Consider the following 21,767-nt stretch of genomic DNA (forward strand, 5'->3'; position numbering starts at 1 on the left):
GCCGCGCAAATTACATTTACACTCCAGTCCATAGATTGAGTTCTGTAAACTGACAAGTACTTAAGGGTCAGAGTATATTCCTCCACAATTACAGCATGCCATTCCCAGGGGGTTTAATGTTTATAGAAGGCTAGTTAACCTTGCACGGGATCTGGGATCACAGGGCTGTGTGTGTCATTGAGCTGCAGAGCTGAAGAGAGCATTTCCATGCCAGCAACTTCCAATGCCACACTGTGGCAGAGTGGACAATCAAGGCTTGTTCTCAGGGCTGGGGCAAGGCCCTGGCTTGCATGGCCTCCGGTCCCTTGATTGCTCGACCAAGGCCTGGAGCTTCACTTTCCCTGAACAACCCCAACTTAATGGACTGTGATGATTGGTCTTACATTGTAACTCTGTTCTGTTACTTGAGCAAACCATGTAGTTACACATTCGTTTGTAACTTTCCAAGACCCCCAGGAAAGAAGGGGCCATTGTAAACCTTTGAAACAGAACCCAGACATGCTGAGCGCCTTGGAGATTGTTTCAAGTAACAAGTAACTGCTTTTCATCATGCACTCAAGGGGCTCCAAGAGGGGCAAGACCTGGTGCTTTTGTTCCCAAAGTTTACAATCTATAGTTTTTGGTAGACAAGGCAGGCATACATGAAAAAAGTCAATAAAACACAAGAAGGAATGTGCTCCATCTAGGCTGGAGTGTATGGATGTCAGTCCAGGAGAGATTCAGAAGTGGGAGAGACTGCTGTGGTGTGGCCAAATGGTGGAAACTTGAGGAACAAGATGGGAGTGGAAATGGCCCTTGGCGAACGCTGTTGTTTGGGTAGAGAGTGGATCAAGGCATGAAAATGGGTGGAATGTTCCAGTTAGACCAAAGAGAGTGGTCTGACTGAGGGAGAGCAGAACAGTGAAGCCAGGGATGGGAAGCGTGGGTCCTGCCAAGCTGGGGACATCCCTTGAAAGCCAGCAGATGCTGGGCATCGAAGAGAAACAAACATATAGGTAACCAACATCTTGTTAACTCCCTCACAGTAAAAACCAAAGTCCTGCTTGCCCCCAGCTCCCATGATTTCCCGGATGTCAACACTTACTCCTTTCTCCTTTGCTCACTACCTTCCAGCTACACCAGCTTTCTTATTCCAGCCACCCTGGGGGCAACTTCCCACCAGGGCACTTTCGCATTTTCTATTCCCTCTGCCAGAAATGCTCTTCCCACTGGTATCTACCTGGTTCTTGATCTCACCACTTTGTCCACTTAAATGTCCCTGCCGGTGATCCTTCCCCGGTAACTCCATTTAAAATAGCAATAGCCCCTCACCTTTGGCTCTTTCTATCTTCTTTCTCGGGTTCATTGTTTTCCGGAGACATGTCATCATCAAGTGTCTTGTACATTCTTTTACTTTATGTATTGTCTCTCTTCCCTCATTAGAATGAAAACTCCTGAGGGCAGGGGCGCCTGGGTGGCTCAGTCGGTGAAGCGTCTGCCTTCGGCTCAGGTCATGATCTCAGGGTCCTGGGATCGACCCCCATTTGGGCTCTCTGCTCAACGGAAAGTCTGCTTCTCCCTCTGCCTCTGCCCCTCCCCTTACTCATTCTCTCTCTCTCTTTCTCTCAAATAAATAAATAAAATATTTAAAAAAGAAAAGAAAAGAAAAACTCATGAGGGCACAGGATTGTGTCTATTTCGTTTATTGACACATCCCCAGTACCTACTAGGATGCCTAGATACTCAGTAAATACTTGCCCAGTGAACAAATGAATAGGCGACTTTTAAAAGCACTGATCTGATAAAGGAGTTGCATGGTGCATGGAAGGGGCTAGAAAAAGATGATTTCAGTGGCTACCCTTATTAAACAGGTTAGGGCATGCATTTATTAGCATGCCTTCACTGCAAGCAATGGAAGTTAAATCTATCTTAGGCTAACGGCAATTTGTTTAAAAGGGACAGGAGCTTCCAGAATGGACAAGAGGCCACAAGACCAGGCCAGGATGTGGAGAAAAAGACAGCCCTGGAGGCCAGGGTTCAGGGAGTATGACATGTGTGGGAACAGTGTGGTTAGGAAGTTGTTGCCTAGTGGAAGGGAATGCCCGCTGTTTTCAGTCTGCTGACTCCTCTACTCAAGAATTAAATGCCATTGAAGGAACATCCAATTGGCCTAGTTGGGGTCACATGCCTGCCCTCACCCCTCATCGTGAAGATATATTGTGTGTTGGTGGTCCAGCATCATCTCTTCCTCATATCATCACCAGTCTCTTCCTGAATAATTTCTTCCTCCCCTAGACACCATTTGGGTGGATTGTAATCAAGAATTTCTCTCTCCTCTGCCAAACATTTGAGCCTGCTTTGCTTTTTAATGTTTTCACCCAGAGGGTATAACATGAGGGACTGAACAAAGATATTTCACTATAATGGTCTTTTAAGAGCTTAATGTAATACAAGTAACTTTGAGGTTCCTAAGACCTTACTGTGGATGAAACACTTCTGTGTAGATGGTCTCATTTGAACCACATTTCTGTGAAGTGGGTAGGTAGGTGTTACTGTCTTCATTGTATAGATGTGCAAACTGAAGCTTAGAGATTTTAAGCAAATTATCAGGTTCATAATGCCAGGATTATTTTAATGGTAAATTCTATTATAATGTGGGCCCACACTGATGAGCACTTGTGGTGTTCAGCACTCTTATGCACATTACATGTTTTAACAAAATTCATTCTCACAACCCTATGAAATGAGTACTAATATTCTAGTGAGTAGATAAGGAGACTTGAGGTAGGTCCATGTGACATGCCCAAGGTGACATATTTATAAAACTTTTTTTAAGATTTTTTATTTGGGGGGGAGGGAGAGCACAGAGGGAGAAGCAGACTCCCTGCTGAGCAGAGAGCCCGATGAGGGACTCGATCCCAGGACCCTGGGATCATGACCGGAGCCAAAGGCAGATGCTTAACGACTGAGCCACCCAGGCACCCCAAGGTGACATATTTATGAAGTGCTGGAGCCAGGCTCCTTTCCCTGAGTCTGTGCCCTGAATGGTAAGGTACACTGCCTCTCAGGTTTTATTAAGTAAATGTCAACAGATATAGATGACATCAACTTTATATTCAGCCAAACTTCCCAGAAAATGCGTGTGTCTGTGGCTTAAATTAAAGATTCCAAAGATGCACCATGCCTGTTCCGTAGTGGTCTTTCAGCAAATATAAGTTGATAAACGAGTGAATGAATGAAGGTCTTACCCTCACAGACTCTTTGCAACAAGGAGTTTTGTCTTTCACGTAATATTGCAAAATCGAGACTTCAAGAAGGAGGTTTCATTAAAGTAAGCATTGGGACATTTGATGTTCTACTTTGTGCCCATATGCTGGGCACAAAAGAGAGACTGCTCCTTTCTGTTGCTTTCCTTCACTGTGCTGTGTCCAGAGATACAACGTGCTTAGGAAAGGAAGTAAAGATTTCTTCCTTCTCAGATAAACTGCATCTGGTCCTGCTCTGGTCTTGACCATGTCTGTCAAGTAAGGAAAAGTCTTCTGATTTGGAAAATAATCTAGTAGCACCTCCCATCCCAATGACTTTGTCAATGTGCCAACTTTGGAAGCTCCCCCTGATGAGTTCCCCTACCTGTGAGTGTCCTTTGCTGATGAATATTGAAGTCAGGAAGAAATAAATTTATTTTAATTTTTTTAAGCACTTAGATTTTTATCCTTCTTAGCACCATGTTAAATTGGCCATGAAACCAGGGATGGTACCATTGAATTATAAGAGGTTTGAAGCATTAAGTAAAAATCTAGGAGATGGTCAAGGTGAGAAAAAAATGTATTTATTCACGTGGAAGGCTTACTTGCTGTATGTGCCAGGCACAATGCTGGACTCCAAGAATGCAGAGGTGAACAAGACATGATCCTTACCTCTTGGGCTCGCTGCTGTCGCCTCTGTTTGAAAAAGGTTCAAGTTGGTCCACGTATAAACCATACCTTTTGGGGAATATCTTTTGGGGAACGTGACTCAGAACTACCTGATCAGAAAGTCAGAAATTCAACCGAAAGGCTACAGTGAGTGTATATCCATGAGAAGCTGAGGGTCTGGTAGAGTGGTCCTCGTGGAAATGAGAAATGGGGACAACACAAAAGATGCTAAGTGAAGGCCAGGTGTTCTCCATCACCCCAAATCCTTTAATAGGTATCTACTATTATGTAGTGCTGTCTGACGTGTAGAGGCAGATATGACTGGTGCGGAGTAGGTGAGCAAATAATCATTTTGATTACAACATTCCTTTAAAGGGCTGCAAATGGACTCAATCATCCCTGAATGGACGATATATTTTTTTAAAGATTTTATTTATTTATTTGACAGAGAGATAGAGAGAGAACACAAATGGGCAGAGTAGCAGGCAGAGGGAGAGGGAGAAGCAGGTTCTCCGCCGATCAGGGAGCCAGACGTGGGGCTCAATCCCAAGACCCCAGGATCACGACCTGAGCCAAAGGCAGCCACTTAACTGACCAAGCCACCCAGGCACCCCCCTGAATGGACGATATTACCAGTGGTGGATGTAAAAATTACATCTCACATAGTAGTTATATTTCAAACAGATATAACTGCAGGTAACTGGATTGATTGGGAAGGGAAGCTGCGACGTGGGAAGTTACCAGCCCTATTCTGCCCTAATCATTCTCAAAAGACTCCGACAGTTGGTGTTTCGGCAGCTCCTTGAAAGACAGAATCAAGTCATTTAGCTCAATTCAGATTAGGGTACCAAACATCACTTTAAAAAATGCAAATCTGCATCTTCATTGCGGTTTGCAGCTTAGATCGACTCTCCTGTACTCACACCTGGATAGAAATCAGCTTAAGCAGATATTTTCTTAATGCTGAAGGGATGGGATGAAGAATGGAGGAACACAAAGAAAGCAATGTCGGGGAGATGGGTCCTGACCCAGAGAAGTCAGAGGACACTAACTCTAATTCAAGATTTCCATGAATTTGTTAGATTTATTTTCCATGAGGAAAACCATTGGCTGTAAATCCGAGTCACTGAGATTTTCATATGCAAATGCGTAGTTGGAGTCTGAGAGGTACTTCTGCATTTTCAAGTCATTATGGAGAATAATCATCGATGGGAACACAAGATTTGGGTCCTAATGTTCAAGAACAGTTTTACTCCAAGGATGGCCACTGGGTTTATTCCTGGAAAAACACGTGCATTAAACTTAGAGAAAGAACCCCCAATAATGGTTCCAGATTTTATGAGTAAACCCTTCCATTCCTCAGCCCTGCAGTTTCACACCTCTATGGGCTCTCCAAACATCAACAAAAACTCCAAGGATTTGATGGAAAATGGTGTTAAGTCTCATGTTGTTTCAGGAATTTCCCAATATGCACTAAATTAACTTTGGGGCCATATGAGGCTGAGTGGTAGGAAATCGCTCCATTGGACACAGATGGCAGACCTAATGTTCCCAACAGCTGTTGTACACACATGAAATCAGATTGGGATTAACACTTACCTTCAGCGTGGTCACACCCGGATGGGATGGCTTCTCTGTAATGTACACCAAGCTTAGCTTATGTCTCTGAAACCACATGACCTCACAGGCCTTGGGAACATTTGATCCAGGAAATCTGAACCTGGGTAGGAATCATAAAGCATCAGGTACATGTTAAGCAGGAATTTATCTGCTTTTTGTCTGAAGTGGCCTCACATCCATCCAGCTTTTGTCTGCCTCGGAGTGAAATATTTATAGGCAAGCTGCTTTCTAAGGCAGAGTTACAGACCTATTCAGGTTTGGTGTGAAATGTCTCTGCCCGTTGACCACCTGCTGAAACCTACATTCCAAGTGCAACCAGACCTAAGCTCTTTTGTATCACTGTGAGTTTTAACACTGATACCAGGATGGTAACCCAAGTAGAATTTACAATGAAATCTAACTGGTATGTCAATGTAACTGGTTGTTGGCAAACACAGTAAAACTTACCAGGTTTGTGATCATGTTAAGACCCCCAAAGACTTCTTTTGCCTTGCCTTGGGAAGAGGGGCACTTCCCTGAGTTGCAATTGTACAATTTCTGAAATTCTCCTGGATGTTATTTTCCGAACTGTGGCTCAATCATTCAAATACACTTAAGACTGTATCCTTGAGGGTAGATTTGATGTTTAGAAATGACCAAGGGTCATTCATAGCTAAATCTGATGATTTAGGAAGGGGATCAAGTTGAGTGATATCAATATATGTCAAAATGAGGTGTGACCAAAGATACAAATGTAGGGATCCAAAGGGGTATGTGCACCCCAATGTTTATAGCAGCAATGTCCACAATAGCCAAACTGTGGAAAGAGCCAAGATGTCCATCGACAGATGAATGGTTAAAGAAGATGTGGTAGATATACACAATGGAATATTATGCAGCCATCAAAAGGAATGAGATCTTGCCATTTGCGATGACGTGGATGGAACTGGAGGGTGTTATGCTGAGTGAAATAAGTCAATCAGAGAAAGACATGTATCATATGACCTCACTGATAGGAGGAATCCTTAATCTCAGGAAACAAACTGAGTGTTGCTGGAGTGGTGGGGGGTGGGAGGGATGGGGTGGCTGGGTGATAGACATTGGGGAGGGTATGTGCTATGGTGAGCGCTGTGAATTGTGCAAGACTGTTGAATCACAGTTCTGTACTTCTGAAACAAATAATGCAACATATGTTAAGAAAAAAGTAAAAGAAGAAGATAGCAGGAGGGGAAGAATGAAGGGGAGTAAGTCGGAGGGGGAGACGAACCATGAGAAACGATGGACTCTGAAAAACAAACTGAGGGTTCTAGAGGGGAGGGGGTTGGGGGAATGGGTTAGCCTGGTGATGGGTATTAAAGAGGGCACGTTCTGCATGGAGCACTGGGTGTTATGCACAGACAATGAATCATGGAACCCTACATCAAGAACTAATGATGTAATGTATGGTGATTAAAATAACAACAAAAAAATTTAAAAAAAAACAAAAAAAACAAAATGAGGTGTGACTTTTAATTAGTAAGGTGGATTTTATTGTATGGCTTATACATATGGTCTTAAGGCAATTCCAAAACCTCTCTTTTTAATAATGCCTATATTGTAGCAATTTGAATGTTTAAATTCTACAATGTTTACCTAAAAAAATGTTTTATTAACCTCCTATTACAGTTTGTATGTGACCCTAATGAAGGCAAACATCTGGGAGGATATCAGAAAACCTTCCCTTTGGGGTTAATCACAAAGAACTAAGCAACTCAGAATTCCTGACACCTAACTCTGATAGTCTTCATTTTCAAGATTATTAGTTAGGGTTCCACATTTCCTTACCTTTCTGTCTTAGGAAAGATCTACTAAACAGCTTTACATTTCCTTCTATTATTTCCTTGCATCATCCCAATGTATGTGGTTTATGTTTTGTAACAAAGACCAGAAGACCAGTAGTTGAAACCCTACTGAAATTTATTTCTCTCTCATCCCATTCAAGTTTAAGCAATCCAAGGCTGATAATGGTGGAAGCATCCAGAATTTTGGAGACATCAGATCTTTCTGTCCTTTTGTTCTTTCCTTCACATATGGCTTCCATCTTGTCATCCAAGATGGCTGCTGCAGCGCCAGTGAATGTACCCACAGGCCAGTCAATGGATAAGGAAGGAAGAGAGGTCACTTTCTTTTAAGGATACAGACTTAAAGGTGGCTGTATACATGACTTTATCGTTTTTGTTTAGATTCCCCGGGCCAGAATTAAGTTGAAAACAAGGCTGGGAAAAAGAGATTAACTCCCAACCATGTATCCAGTCAAAACTTGTGATTTTGTTCTTCAAGTGAAAAAGAACGAATGGATAGTGGGTAAAACAAGCAGTATCTGACACACAAAATCTGGCAGAGTTTTATTGAATGTGGCCAATGGTTTTAGCTGTGCCTTGAAGAATTAGGGGAATGGAAATGTCCAATTGGGGATGAGCAAAGCAGCTAAAGACTAGCGGTGAGATGGCAAGAGTGCAGTGTGGGGGGCATCTGGCCAAGGTGAGAAGCCAGAGAGCCAGTCAGGATGGATTTGTGAGATGGCTACTTCCCTCAGGAAATCCCTAAACCAGTTCCCCTGACCTTTTTCTGTCTGTCCAGAGGGGCACAGTCTCCTGGTATTTAGATGTTAAAGGAAAAGCAATGCCAGAAAACTAGAGAATGCCGGTTTTTGAAATAGCAACCCTTCATTCGTCAGAGCAGAAGTTCATTCTGACATGTCTGCTTTTTAACAAATGGTAACAGACCAGAAAGCGATCATGGTTAAGGGAGAGAATAATTTAAGAGCATGTGGGATTACTAGAAAACAAGTTGGAAGGAATCATTAAACTCCCTGTAGTACTTCCTTGGCAAGTGCCTGAGAGCTAGCACTCTAATTATTCCACGAAGTGGAAAGAGCATTTAATAAACTTAAGATCAAGAAATTCCACAGCATCTGGCCCCGTCACCACATTATGTGGATTGATGTCTCGACTCAGGAAATACCACTTGGCTGTCAGGCAGGATTTTTCTCCTCTGGCATCAGTTCCTTAATACTTCTGAGAATATCCCTCTCATCACTGAGGTCCTCCAAGTAGTTGTACACAGAAGCCTGGAACAGTGGGCTGACAATTGTTCTCAGTGTGTATGTGTTCATCATCAATGTTGCATGTGGTTTAGAGTACCCCTTACAAGAAGACCCTTACATAAGAAATGGAAATCACGAGAGATTGCTCTCGATTATACACCTCAGCAGACATCAAATACCAACTCAAACATCAAGTCAAAGTTGGTAGAGAGATACATAAAGAGATGTACTTGCTTTTGAATAGTGCAGAAAAGTCAACTGATGTGAAGATTTTCTAGAAGGCTGTGATTAAAAAGTCAATTTTGCAGAAAGCCAACAAACCAGTAGTCAGATGGTGGCAGAGCATCAGTATAATCCAAGCCCCAGCCCAAGTCCTGTTTAAGGAGAAAGAGATGAAGGAGGAGGTGGAGACAGAGACGGTGGAGAAGGAGATGAAGGAGGAGGAGGTGGAAAAGGAGATGAGGAAGGAGGAAGAGGCCAAAGAAGACACTTTGAATAGTGTTGGAAAAGATAGGGTGCCACCAGTGGATCCATGGACCAGAAATGTTTAGGAATTCTTAAAAAATACAAAGCAGTTAGAATCAGAACTAACATAATATAAAAAACAAACAACAACCCAAGTCGGAAATCACAGCTCAGAAAATATGCAAAAGGAGCCTTCTTTGGGGAAGAAACAGTTCTGAAGGACTCTGAAGCTAGAGCCAATGGTCACAAGAAGCAGGAGAACCTGCACAATTTGAGGATCCTTGCTGTCATGGTGACATCTGGAGCAACTTATTTCTCCTTCCTCTCCTGTGCTGATCAGAAGGCAGCAATGATAAGGGTATCAGGGACAGAGAAACAACAACAAAGAAAACCCAAAATGCAGTAGCCTCAGAAGACACAAGGAAGCCCCATACCCTGAAGACAAGCCACCAGCACCCTTTCCAACAACATGGGGGGTTGATGGGTAAAAGATATGAGGTTTCTTCTTGGGGTGGTGAAAATGTTCTAAAATTGATTGTGATACGGTTGCACAACTCTAAAAGCCATTGAACCAATCGTTTTAACTAGTATATGGTATATGAATTAGATCTCAATAAAGCTGTTATAAAAAAAAGAAGAAAGAAGCACTACTGGGTATTTACCACAAAGATACAAATGTAGGGATCCGAAGGGGTACGTGCACCCCAATGTTTGTAGCAGCAATGTCCACAGTAGCCAAACTGTGGAAAGAGCCAAGATGTCCATCAACAGATGAATGGATAAAGAAGATGTGGTATATATACACAATGGAATATTATGCAACCATCAAAAGGAATGAGATCGTGCCATCTGCAACGATGTGGATGGAACTGGAGGGTGTTATGCTGAGTGAAATAAGTCAATCAGAGAAAGACATGTATCATATGACCTCACTGATATGAGGAATTCTTAATCTCAGGAACAAACTGAGTGTTGCTGGAGTGGTGGGGGTGGGAGGGAGGGGGTGGCTGGGTGATAGACATTGGGGAGGGTATGTGCTATGGTGAGCGCTGTGAATTGTGCAAGACTGATGAATCACAGATCTGTACCTCTGAAACAAATAATGCAACATATGTTAAGAAAAAAAAGAAGAATGAGATAGCTGGAGGGGAAGAATGAAGGGGGGGGAATCAGAGGGGGAGACGAACCATGAGAGACAATGGACTCTGAAAAACAAACTGAGGGTTCTAGAGGGGAGGGGGGTGGGGGGATGGGTTAGCCTGGTGATGGGTATTAAAGAGGGCACGTTCTGCATGGAGCACTGGGTGTTATGCACAAACAATGAATCGTGGAACACTACATCACAAACTAATGATGTAATGTATGGTGATTAACATAACAGTAAAAAATTTTTTAAAAATTGACCAGAAATTGATCAAAAAAAAAACAACTAATGATGTAATGTACAATAACATAATTAACATAACAATAAAAATTAGAGAAAGAAAGAAGGAAGGAAGGAAGAAAAAGAAAGAAAAAAAGAGAAGAAGGAAGGAAGGAAGAAAGAAAGAAAGAAAGAAAAGAAAACAAAGGAAAAAAGAAAAAAAATCCTGAGTAAACCAGTAGAAGAATGCATCCTAATCTAATAAAGGGTGACCATCAGAAAACCACAAAAAAATTGAATGAAGTTTCCATTAAGATCAGATTAAAATTAGAACATCAGTTCTCACCGCCTCCCAAGACTGAACTCAGTGTACAATAATATCAATGCATAAAGAGGAGAAACAGAAATCTCAATATTGAGAGGGGGGGAAAAAACCACTCTCAATATGGTCAGATGATAGTATTATCTATTTTGCAAATTTAGGAGAATCTGCCAAAAGCTCTTAGACCAGAAAGCTTGGGTGGCTCAGTCAGTTGAGCGTTCAGCTCTTGATTTCGGCTCAGGTCATGATCTCTTGGTTGTGAGATCAAGCCCTGCATTGGGCTCTATGCTGAGCATGGAGCCTGCTTGAGATTCTCGCTCTCCCTCTGCTGCTGACCCTCCCCACCTCCCGCTCTAAAAAAGGGGAGGCGGTGAAGCCCAAAAGCTATTAGACCAATAAAAGTGTTCAGCAGAGCAGATGGATATGGCACCAACAGACAAAAAAAATTTTTTTAAGGTTTTATTTATTTATTTGACAGAAAGAGAGAACACAAGCAGGGGGAGTGGCAAGCAGATGGAGAGGGAGAAGCAGGCTCCCCACCGAGCAGGGACCCCGATGTGGGGCTCGATCCTAGGACCTTGGGATCATGACCTAAGCCGAAGGCAGCCACTTAACCGACTGAGCCACCCAGGTGCAGGTTCAGGTGCAGACAAAAATTTTTTAATATATCAACTTGCTAGAAAACAGTTTAGGTAAAAACATTTCATTGACTATAACTATAGGAAACCTAAGACCCCTAAAAGTTAATACATAAGACCCCTATACATAAAACTATAAAGTAGCACCAAAGAACATAAAAGAACTAAATAAATAGGATACATCATTCATTGCACAAGACAATTTTATATTGTGAAGATTTGAGTTCTGCCCCAATTAATATACAAATTCAAATAATTCTTATCTAAATCACTGCAGAACTTTATGGACTGTAACAGCTAATCCTAAAGTTCATGAAGAAGAGAAAACGTGCAAAAATAGCCATTAGCCATTTTTGTTGATGAAGCAGAGCAAGGTAGGAGATATGCCCTATGCTATATTAGCTTCATAGAATGTGGATTTGCTGTTTTGTCTGGCTGCTTAGATCTTGTTTGGATCCTTTAGAAAGTGAATGTATCCATGTATTACTTTTAATGCATATTGCCACTTAGCTTCTTCCCCAAAATATTTGTATGGAATTATTTGATATCAGTATCTTTTGACATCACTTATTAACTTCTGAGGTGATGTGTTACTAATGATTTGGGTTGAATAAAGAGAAAGAAAGAGCACCAGATCACAAGGGATACGAGCAACAATCAAAATGAACTAAGGAACTCAAGAAAGCCAGCAAGTGTGTGACTTTTTCTACAACCCATTACCTCCACTAAAATCCAAAGAAGTCACCTCTGACCGATTTTCATGGTCTATCTTATCACCACCATGCATGATGTCCAATGTCATTTGTGTTACTGCCATGACAGGGTTGAGGTTGTACCTATATAAAACTGCACACTTTGGGGGCACCTGGGTGGCGCAGTTGGGTAAGCATCTAACTCTTGACTTTGGCTCAGGTCATGATCTCAGAGTCATGATCTTAGGGTCATGAAATGGAGCCCCGTTTCAGGCTCTGAGCTGAGCGTGGAGCCTGCTTAAGATTCTCTCCTTCTCCCTCTGCCCCTCCCCTCTCGCATTCTCTCTCTCTCTAAAAATAATAATAAGAAGAAGAATAACAATGAATGAAATAAAACTGCATACTTCTGGCCAAAAATCTTGTTGCATTCCCCTGCCTCATTACCCCAGATGTCAGCAGGTGCTGGATGTTTAGGTGACTTTCACAAAGCAGGCTAAGCCTTTCTGTTTTATTTGAAACAGATGCATAAAACGAACCTAAGAGGAAAACAGATTTCGTGGTTTATGAAAAGATTACCTTTTGTATACACATTCGCAAGAAACTAAGTATAAATAAGCGATAAATGGAAGTGGTACATGTTCCCAAGGCATTCTGTTCAGACTTCTGTTATCAGGCTTCTCCGAAATTATTTTAATTATTTGTTTACATGCACCAACCTAGTGCGGGTCAAATCATAGACCCTCCATAAATATTTATCAGAGAGATGAAAACAACAATGAGAGGAGATGAGCACCATGACAAAACGACAGAACTATTTGCTAATCACATTTGCCCTTGGTTTGAGTCTATCATTTGAAGATGGATTGTCTGTCTAAAATCATCTGTGCCCAAGCCACCATTCCGCGATTTGACAAAATCCAGAGGGTTCGTTAACTCTGGACGTCTTCATTTCCTTCAACCTACATAGGGATTGCTTCACACACGGGTGCAAGCATCCCACACTCAAGGGCAATACTCCGAGCTGAGCACACTTTGCCCTAATGGGGAGGTCATTTTTCTCATTGTTCTCTGTCAATGCCGCAGTCAAAATATGCATGGTAACATGCTGATTGTTTGTTAACCTAGCTACAGTTTCATTCCCTTAACTAGGGCTACAGGTATCTAATTACTGTTAAGGTTAACCTGTGGCCCCCCAGTGGTCCTTCTCCCAAACTGTGGTCTTCTTCTCCTGGGCTGATTGACATGGATTTCCCCCTTGGCAGCATCATTCCTGGCCCTGGTTAACCACCACTGGCCTCCTGGATTCTAATAGGGCTTCTTCAGCTAACATTCCATGGACAGATTTCTTTAGAAGCAAACTCCTGCTTTCCAGGTTAAAATTGTTTCCAGTTTCTTATTAAAATACCTTCCAAAGGAGGGGAAAGGCAGGAAGCTCACAGTACTGTAAACCAAAATTGACAAGCCACAGAATATAAGGCTCCGGGAGGAGTCTCTACTAATTAAGGAGGCGAGTGGAGCTGAGTCTGGAAAATTCTATGTACCAGACACTCTTCCCAGTATCCCTGCTCCCCAACTTCCTATTATGTCACCAGAATACAGGGCCTTCTAAGCACACACCTTAAAAGAGCTCGTAATTGATTCTTTATTGAACAAATACCACAAGTGACAAAATAAACACTTACTTGTTTAGCAAAACTCCCCAAAATAATAATTCTTGTTACTATTATTATTTTACAAAAGACTTAGGTTCAGCTACTTAGTTCCGTTCAGATGGATGGACCTCTGAGTCGGCACTGGCCACTCTTAAAGGACTCCTAGGTGTCAGCAAACTCTTTAGGCCTTAACAGCCCTCAATGAGGCAAAAGAATTCTTGGCAGGCCTAAGGCACAGACGGGAGAGAAGGAAAAGAAACAGTAAAGTGTAAGGACTAGAAAACTAGACATCATTTTCCTACTCAACTGCCACCAATGGACCCTTCACACACCTCACAAAAGTTCCAAAGCCTCTGCCTGGTGTAAGAAGGTTTTTTGGTGAACCTATGTATACATTCCCATTGGGTATATTCCTCTGAATCAAATTGCTGAGTCATAGAGTACGCATTGGATTAGCTTTAGTCGGTACTGTGAAACATTTTACAAAACAGTTGCAGCAAGTTATATGCCAACCAGAAGGTTGCTCTACATTCTACCAGCACTTGGTATTGTCGGGCTTTTTAATTTTAGCAGCCCTGGAGGGTGTGGTGTAACAAAACACATGATGGTTTTAATTTGCATTTCCCTTTTGATTAATGAAGTTGAGAGCCTTTTATATAATTAGTGGCCATTTGGATACTTTCTTTTTTTTTTTTAGGTTTTATTTATTTATTTGACAGAGAGAGACATATCAAGAGAGGGAACACAGGCAGGGGGAGTGGAAGAGGGAGAAGCAGGCCTCCCGCCGAGCAGGGAGTCCGATGCGGGGCTCAATCCCAGGACCCTGGGATCATGACCTGAGCCGAAGGCAGATACTTAACCACTGAGCCACCCAGGAACCCCTTGGATATTTTCTTCAATGAATTGTCTGGTCAAGTCTTTTGCCTGTTTTCTTATGCGCTTTCTCATCTTTTCTTAATGATTCATAGAACTTCTTTTTATTTTTCTGGCTGAAGTTCTTTTTTGGGTGACAGAAAGTGAGAGAAAAGAGAGAAAAAAAATGAGGGGGGAGAGAAAAGTTCTTCTCATTCTATTGGTGGCCTTTTCATCATTTTTATGATCCCTTTTTTAAAAATTCTTAATTTTTTAAATAGTTCCGTCTATTTCTTTGCCTAAAAAGGCAAGCACTTTTTGCATTCTGGCTGAAAAAAGTCTTTTCCTACATCAAGGTCATGAAGGTGTTCTCTTGAGATGCTTTTTTCCTAAAAGCTTTATTGTTTTACCTTTCACATTTAAATCTGTTATCCATCTGGAACTGATTTTGTGTATGGTGTGAGTTAGGGGTCAAGATACTTTTCTTTTCCATATGGCTACCCAATTGACCCAGCACCATATTGTGAAAGACCACCTTTTCCTCACCATTATTTTTTAATTTTCATACTGCTGACTCATGTTGAATTTGTGGTCAAGCAAACAATACAGGTACTTTTCATATGGACTGCATTACCAGATCTCTCCCATCCTGTGTATATTGCACAAGTGTTTAATATTTGTGTTTGTTTGTTTTACCTAAACAGGGAATTTTATATTTATTCCTGATAAATCTCCTATTTTTTTCCACCTATTATTTCCACTGATCAGGAAATTTATAAAATTTCATGTCACCATCCAATACATTTACTATTTCCAATGAGTTTAATAAGTATACCTTTTCTTTTTTTTTTTCTCACCCAAAATATTTAAAATGTTGAAGAGGACCAGCAGTGCCTGGCTGGTTCAGACTGTGGTGCATGCAACTCTTGATCTTAGGGTCATGAGTTCAAGCCCCACATTTGGTGTAGAGATTACTTTAAAAAAATAAAATTAAAATTAAAAATATATATATTGAAGAGGATCAGACCTGATATTATCCCTATGTCGGGACACTCAGGAATGTCCTCTAGGTAAGCATTGCTTAACTGAACAGTAGTTTGGCAATTCGGATGATCAGCCAGTTACCCATGTATCATCCAGCTGTGTTTACTTCTTGACTTGTCTTCCAACTACTTTAGGTCACCAGTAGACTTCTCCAAAATCAGTCCCTAAAATTGCAAATAACATCCAGTTAGCCCTCTGACAGCACAGTAAAATCTTCCTCACAGTCCAGAAAGCAAATCTTCTCAGTGAGTTTAAATTGTGCCAGCTCCTTGAGAAATAAGAAAATCCAACAACCCCCTAGCCAAGGACAATATACAGGATCCCTACTCCTGAACTATCACCTCTAGTGCATACATACCGTAGTAACACTTGTCAAACAAGTACCCAGCATCCTCACCCCCCCCTCCTATGGCAAGTTGGCGTACTTCGGGGACCTTTTAGTGGAACATTTACCACCTTCAGCCCATGTGCTCTGGGGGAAGTTGATTCCAACCCTATTCTCCAAGGGTAGAATGCATTACTTAGACCAAAGCCAGTTGGCAAACGTTTTTCTATAAAAGGCCAGATAGTAAATATTTTAGGCTTTGCAGGCCATAAAGTCTCTGATGTAACTATTTAAATCTGCCATTATAGCTCAAAACAGACATAGACTACACATAAACAAAGAAGCGTAGCTGTGTCCAAAAACACTTTACTTGCAAAAATGGCATCGTTTGCCAACCCCAGACCTAGACTAAGCTAGTCAGCACATTTCATACTATTTGGCCACAGTGATTGGTTCGAGTCAGGCCAATTAGGACCAACGAGCCTCCATTCTAGAACTCTGAGACATGGGAGAGGCAGACTCTCCCTTCCCTTGGATTGGACCTTGTGAACATGCTAGGCTCAAGCTGCTGGGGAGACAACAAGGCACCTTGGAATGGAGCCTTCACAGAGGAAGTTGAGGGGAAGGATAGATTTTAATTGCATCCTTTAAGTTATGGATCTAGAAACACAAAAGTTGTCATGTACCACACAAACACACATCTCCCTTTTTTGTTTTCCTTAATCTACTTTGGTTTGTTTTCTAGTCCTTGCAACTAAAAGGGACTTATCAGACACCCCCAATCCAGATCTCCCACATTCTGCTTACTAATCAGGACCCTAGTAGCTTCAGTGTGGGTCCCTATGTCCATCCTTATCAAATCCCACCAACTTTCTGTAACTTTGTTTAGCCAGGTTAAGCCTTACCCATTCTATACAGCCCAGGGGAATACACTGAGATGAAGGGAATCTCCTTTATCACCTATATTTTGTAAGGGTGTCATGGCAAATGTATTTATAAGGCAGGAGATTTTAATGAAAATTATCAAAATGGTGATTTCTCTGGGGTGCTAACCAACAGTTTTGTGCAAAATGGATTTCAGTGATAGGGCCTTAGTGAAAGTAAGGTAGACAAGAGGTAGAGAAAAGATCTCTCCCCATAACAAATGTGGGTCCCCTTGTTCTTGGCCCACCAAACTGCCATCTCTATCCTCTTTCCCTATGGTCACACACTTGTTTTTGTTCAGGTTGTGGGGAAAGGGCCCTGCTCTTCAGGAAGGCACCTCCTCTGCCAGGCCTGGGCACATAATAGTCATGGCAATCCCTCTCTTTTTCCAGCTTCTCCTGCAGTAAGGGGTGGGGAATGAGGGGGCTCATGAAACACATTTCTGAGCAATAGGACCTGGGAACTTTGGAATATGTGTTTCTGGGCAGGACTCCTCACCCAGACTAAGAAGACAAAGCTTTAGGAGAGGAACACCTTTGCTTCTATCCCTTCCTCCCTACTTGGGATGCCAGTCTAAGGATAAATGACTGGTGCCACTGCAGCCATCTTGTGACCATGAGAAGGAGAACAAGAGCACCACAGAGAGGCCAGCCCAGCATGCTACCATCACTGCTGTGCTTGGTCAACCTTGCTGGTTCTTCTTACATGAGATGAGTCCACATCTTCACCGATGGAGCCACCATATTTGCAGATGTTCTGTCACTGGCAACTGAAAGTAGTACCGACACATCAGAAATTCAGGAGTATGCTTGACCCTTCACTAAACAAGACTCTCCAGATTTGGAGGTGGGTCTTGAATAGATACAGAAAGAGTATTAGGAAATCCGATCATTCACTGGAGGCCTCTGAACCTTTACAAAAGGGTCACACCCTACTTCGAACCTCCTTCCCTACTCCTACCTACTTCTGTCATACCCCACTCCAGTCATGCCTGCAGTTTGGGGGCCACCCACAAACTTTCCACATTTTCATCCAGCCAGCCCAAGAGATAAATATGCCGGTCAGACAAGGTCAAGAAAAGAGCCGCACAGCTTACCCCTATGGGCCAAGGGCTGTACATTTCAAAGACAATGAAGGCTGTCATGTAATATACATGTAGTAGGAACAAGACATTAGGGAATCATGAGAACCATGAAAAAAACAGAGTGTACATGTACTTCCTAACATTCACATTTGTTTATAACCCTAAGCCGATCAAGGAAATGCATGCAGGGCAGATCTGGCCTGCAGGGCCTCTGTTCTAGGTCATCACTAATTAAGGTGTTCATATAACTTAGGTCCAAACTAGAACACTTTGGGGACAACAGAGGTAAACTGGGAGTGCCCCAGGCAAACCGATATATATAGTAATAACAATATTCCCATGAGGAAGGCAAGGTCGGATTTATTTTTCATGGCGTTCTACTGGGGGGCAGAGTGAAGAACTCGGCCAGTTCAGGTGCCTCCTCATATCCAAGGTGAAGAGAGCCCATGGAACCCAGCCTGACAACCACTCAACATAGCAGCAGGCTCAGAGAGATCATTAAGCTGGCATGGTCGAGGAGGCACACCCAGTGATCGCCAACTCAGTGCTTTTCTCACTCTACCACTAGGTCTCTCTGAGGCCTTTAGAGAGGCATTTCCAGGATAGCGGCTGCTTTTCCCCGAGCTCTGGTTGTTTTGAGGTCCTTAAGTGAACATGGCAGCAACATGCTGTGCAAACAAGCAGACTGTGGTCTTGAAAGGTTTTCAAAGCCAACCAGATGCACAGCAGCCCCCAGTCCCAACTTGAGGAGGGCTCCCTCTTAAGCACTGGGGCTTTGTTCCACAGCAGATGTCAAAAGGAGCCCTCAATATTGGAGCCATGCAAGCCCACACATGGTGAGCCCTGGCAGAGTCCAAAACATTCCGAGACTGCCTATCAGAACGTGAGGTGTGCATCCCACCTGGAGCCACAGCTCCTGCCCACACATGGGGTCCTTTGATGATTTTGGAGCTGGAAGGGCCAATCTGTTAGGACTATACCCTGTTCTTTCCATTACCATGTCTCATCCCTTGAACTATTTCAGCTGCTGCAAGCCTAGAGAATCCCATCCCGTAAAGGGAAATAAATGTGGACATTGAACATAGGGAACCAAGAGGCTGAGGCTCTTGATTATCGAAGAGAAAACTGAAACCCCTTTGCCCCACGAAGTTCACAACTGTCAGAGCTTAAAAGTGATTGCATCTTTTGGAATAAAAAAAAAAATTAAACTCCTCAAGAGCAGAGACTGCATTGTATCGTTCCATCATGAAACTCCTATCATCTATCACAGTGGTGGGTACACTGTATGTGCTCAATAAATGTTTCTTGGATAGTCTAAAGAAAAACATTAGAAGTAAAAACTTTAAAGGGTGGAGCAACATACATTCCCCTCTTCTCTCCTTTCTGCCTCCACATAAAGGAAGCGTTGTTTTATACTTACTTAATTTACGTCTTTAGCTGTGATCTTTTCAGATTGACTCAGCCAAACTGCCCTCAATCTGAAGCCAATGGTCAGCCAGGCAAGGGAACAGAAAGGTGGGGGAGAAGGAAGTAGAAACACATCTTTCCAGTTTTATAACAAAGGGGTCTGTGGTATGCATATTTGCATTTCAATAGAGCAGAAAACATCACTTCTCTGTGTTTTCCCAGACTCTCAGGAGCTCCTTCTCCTTGTAGCTTGATTAATCATTTCAAGCTTCACGTCTTTTACAATACTACCTTTCACTGGACGAAAGCGGTGGGAAGGGGTCGGGGTGTAGGAATGGAGGGAGGAACACAGCAAAATAAGGACACAGCAGTACTTCAGAAGAAAGCCCCGGCACAAAGACCTGCTGTCAGGTGTCCTGTAGTCTTACTATGGAAAAGGTGTCTGAGTGGGGTCCTGGGCAGCTGGCTGGACACCAAGCCCATAACCAGCAGGGAACAAAATCATACCTTATCTGTCCTTCTTCCCTGAGAAGAATGGATATTGGGAGATTGTTTTTTCATAATTTAACATCAGAGATGAATTTTGAAATTTACAACAAATTCTATCTTGGGGGAAAATAAGCCGTGCAGATGCCAATATTTAACAAATGTCCAAAACGCTGTTAATAGCCATAGCCCCTCTCTCCACAACTTTCATGTGAGATGTTGAGAAGAATCCAATGGACATGGAAATGAAGGCAGGTCCCAAATATCTCCATTGGTAGGCAAGTCATCTGTCCCTCTAACTTCATGCAGCAACAGGCAAGGCTTTTCCCCTTGCTTTTTGTTTATATTGAGGTGAAATTCACATAACCAAAAGTAACCATTTTAAGTGAACGATTCAGTGGCATTTAGGGCATTCACAATGTTGTGCGATTATCACTTCTATCTAATCCAAGAACATTTTCATCACCCCAAAAGGAAACCCCGTACTCATTAAGTATCAGTCCCCATAATCCTTACCCCCAACCCCCAGCCCCTGGCAACCACCAATGTGTTCTCTGCATCTATGGAGAGACCTATTCTAGATATTTCATATATATGGAATTATACAACCTTCGACCTTCGTGTTCGGCTTTTTTCATTTAGCATGATGTTGTCGAGGTTTATCCCCAATGTAGCATGGATAAGCACTTCACTCCTTTTATATGACTACTAATAATATTCCATTGGATGGATACGCCACATTCTGTTTATCTATTCATCTGTCAATAGACACTGACTGGGTTGTTTCTACTTTTTGGCCATTGAGAACAATGCTGCTATGAATGATCTGTATACAAGTTTTTGTTTGAACATCTGTCTTCAATTCTTTGGGGTATATACACAGAAGTGGAATTGCTGGTTCATGTTATAATTCTCTATTTAACTTCCTGAGCAACCAATAGGCAAGGTTTCCACACATCGGTAAGGGAAATTGCCATGAACTGTCTTATGGAACACTTACTAGTGAAGGGAACTCGTGATTCAAAGAGGCCAGAGGTGCTTCCCTGCCCTCTGAGGCCCCTGATGTCACCAGAGAGGGAGGACAAGAAAACAGAATGGGAAATAATACAAGCCTGGATATTTTGAGTATCCATGAAGGAAGTAAACTTTTCTAAAGATCTTCAGGAAGAGAAAAACCTTAGGGCTCCACACCCACAAAAGCATCTCGATTCCTCTAAAGTGAAGGCAACTGCAGGGGAAACAACCTTGGGAACTTTGACTTTAGAAATGCCAGTTTTGTCAGAGGAAAGGGCCTGAGCAGAGCTGTGGAGTTAGGTGGGTGTGTGGACCACAAATGGTCCCCTTTTGTTGGGAGGTTGTGGGAGTCTCCTGAGTGGTAAGACTGGAGAGATAGGTTGGAGCCTGACAGTGGAGGGCCTAGGAGCTGAGCAATAGTGTCTGTGAAATGGGAAGCCACCAAAGGCAAGGAAGCAAGAAGGAGAGGCTTCCACTCAGTGGAGTTTCTGAATAAGAAAATGAAACGGAAGAGACAAATGAGAGCATTCTTGCAATAACCCAGGCATGATGTGATGAGGGCCTCCTGGAAGCTGTGCCATGAGAATAGAAAGGAAGGAAGAGTCATAACAAAAAGAGAAAGAAGCCTCACAAAGCATCTGCAAAACATGGTGATGGATCAGAAGAGGTCAGAGGGAGAGGAAAAGGGACAAGTCCAAGGTATCAAGCCCCAAACACTGGGATATGGCAAGACTGTGAGAAGTTTGGGAGTTTGAAATCCCAAGATAATTTTACCATCATAGAGGTAGTGATTTTCAATTACCAAGTGACTCTGCTCTTCCATTCAATTATTAAATTACTGGGGCACCTGGGTGGCTCGGCTAGTTAAGTGTCTGACTCTTGGTTTTGGTTCTCAAAATCATGAGATCAAGCTCCACGTCGG

This window comes from Eumetopias jubatus, unplaced genomic scaffold (assembly GCF_037043125.1).
Source record: "Eumetopias jubatus isolate StellerSeaLion01/CBP00866 unplaced genomic scaffold, mEumJub1_p1.0 scaffold_10, whole genome shotgun sequence".
NCBI lineage: Eukaryota > Metazoa > Chordata > Mammalia > Carnivora > Otariidae > Eumetopias > Eumetopias jubatus.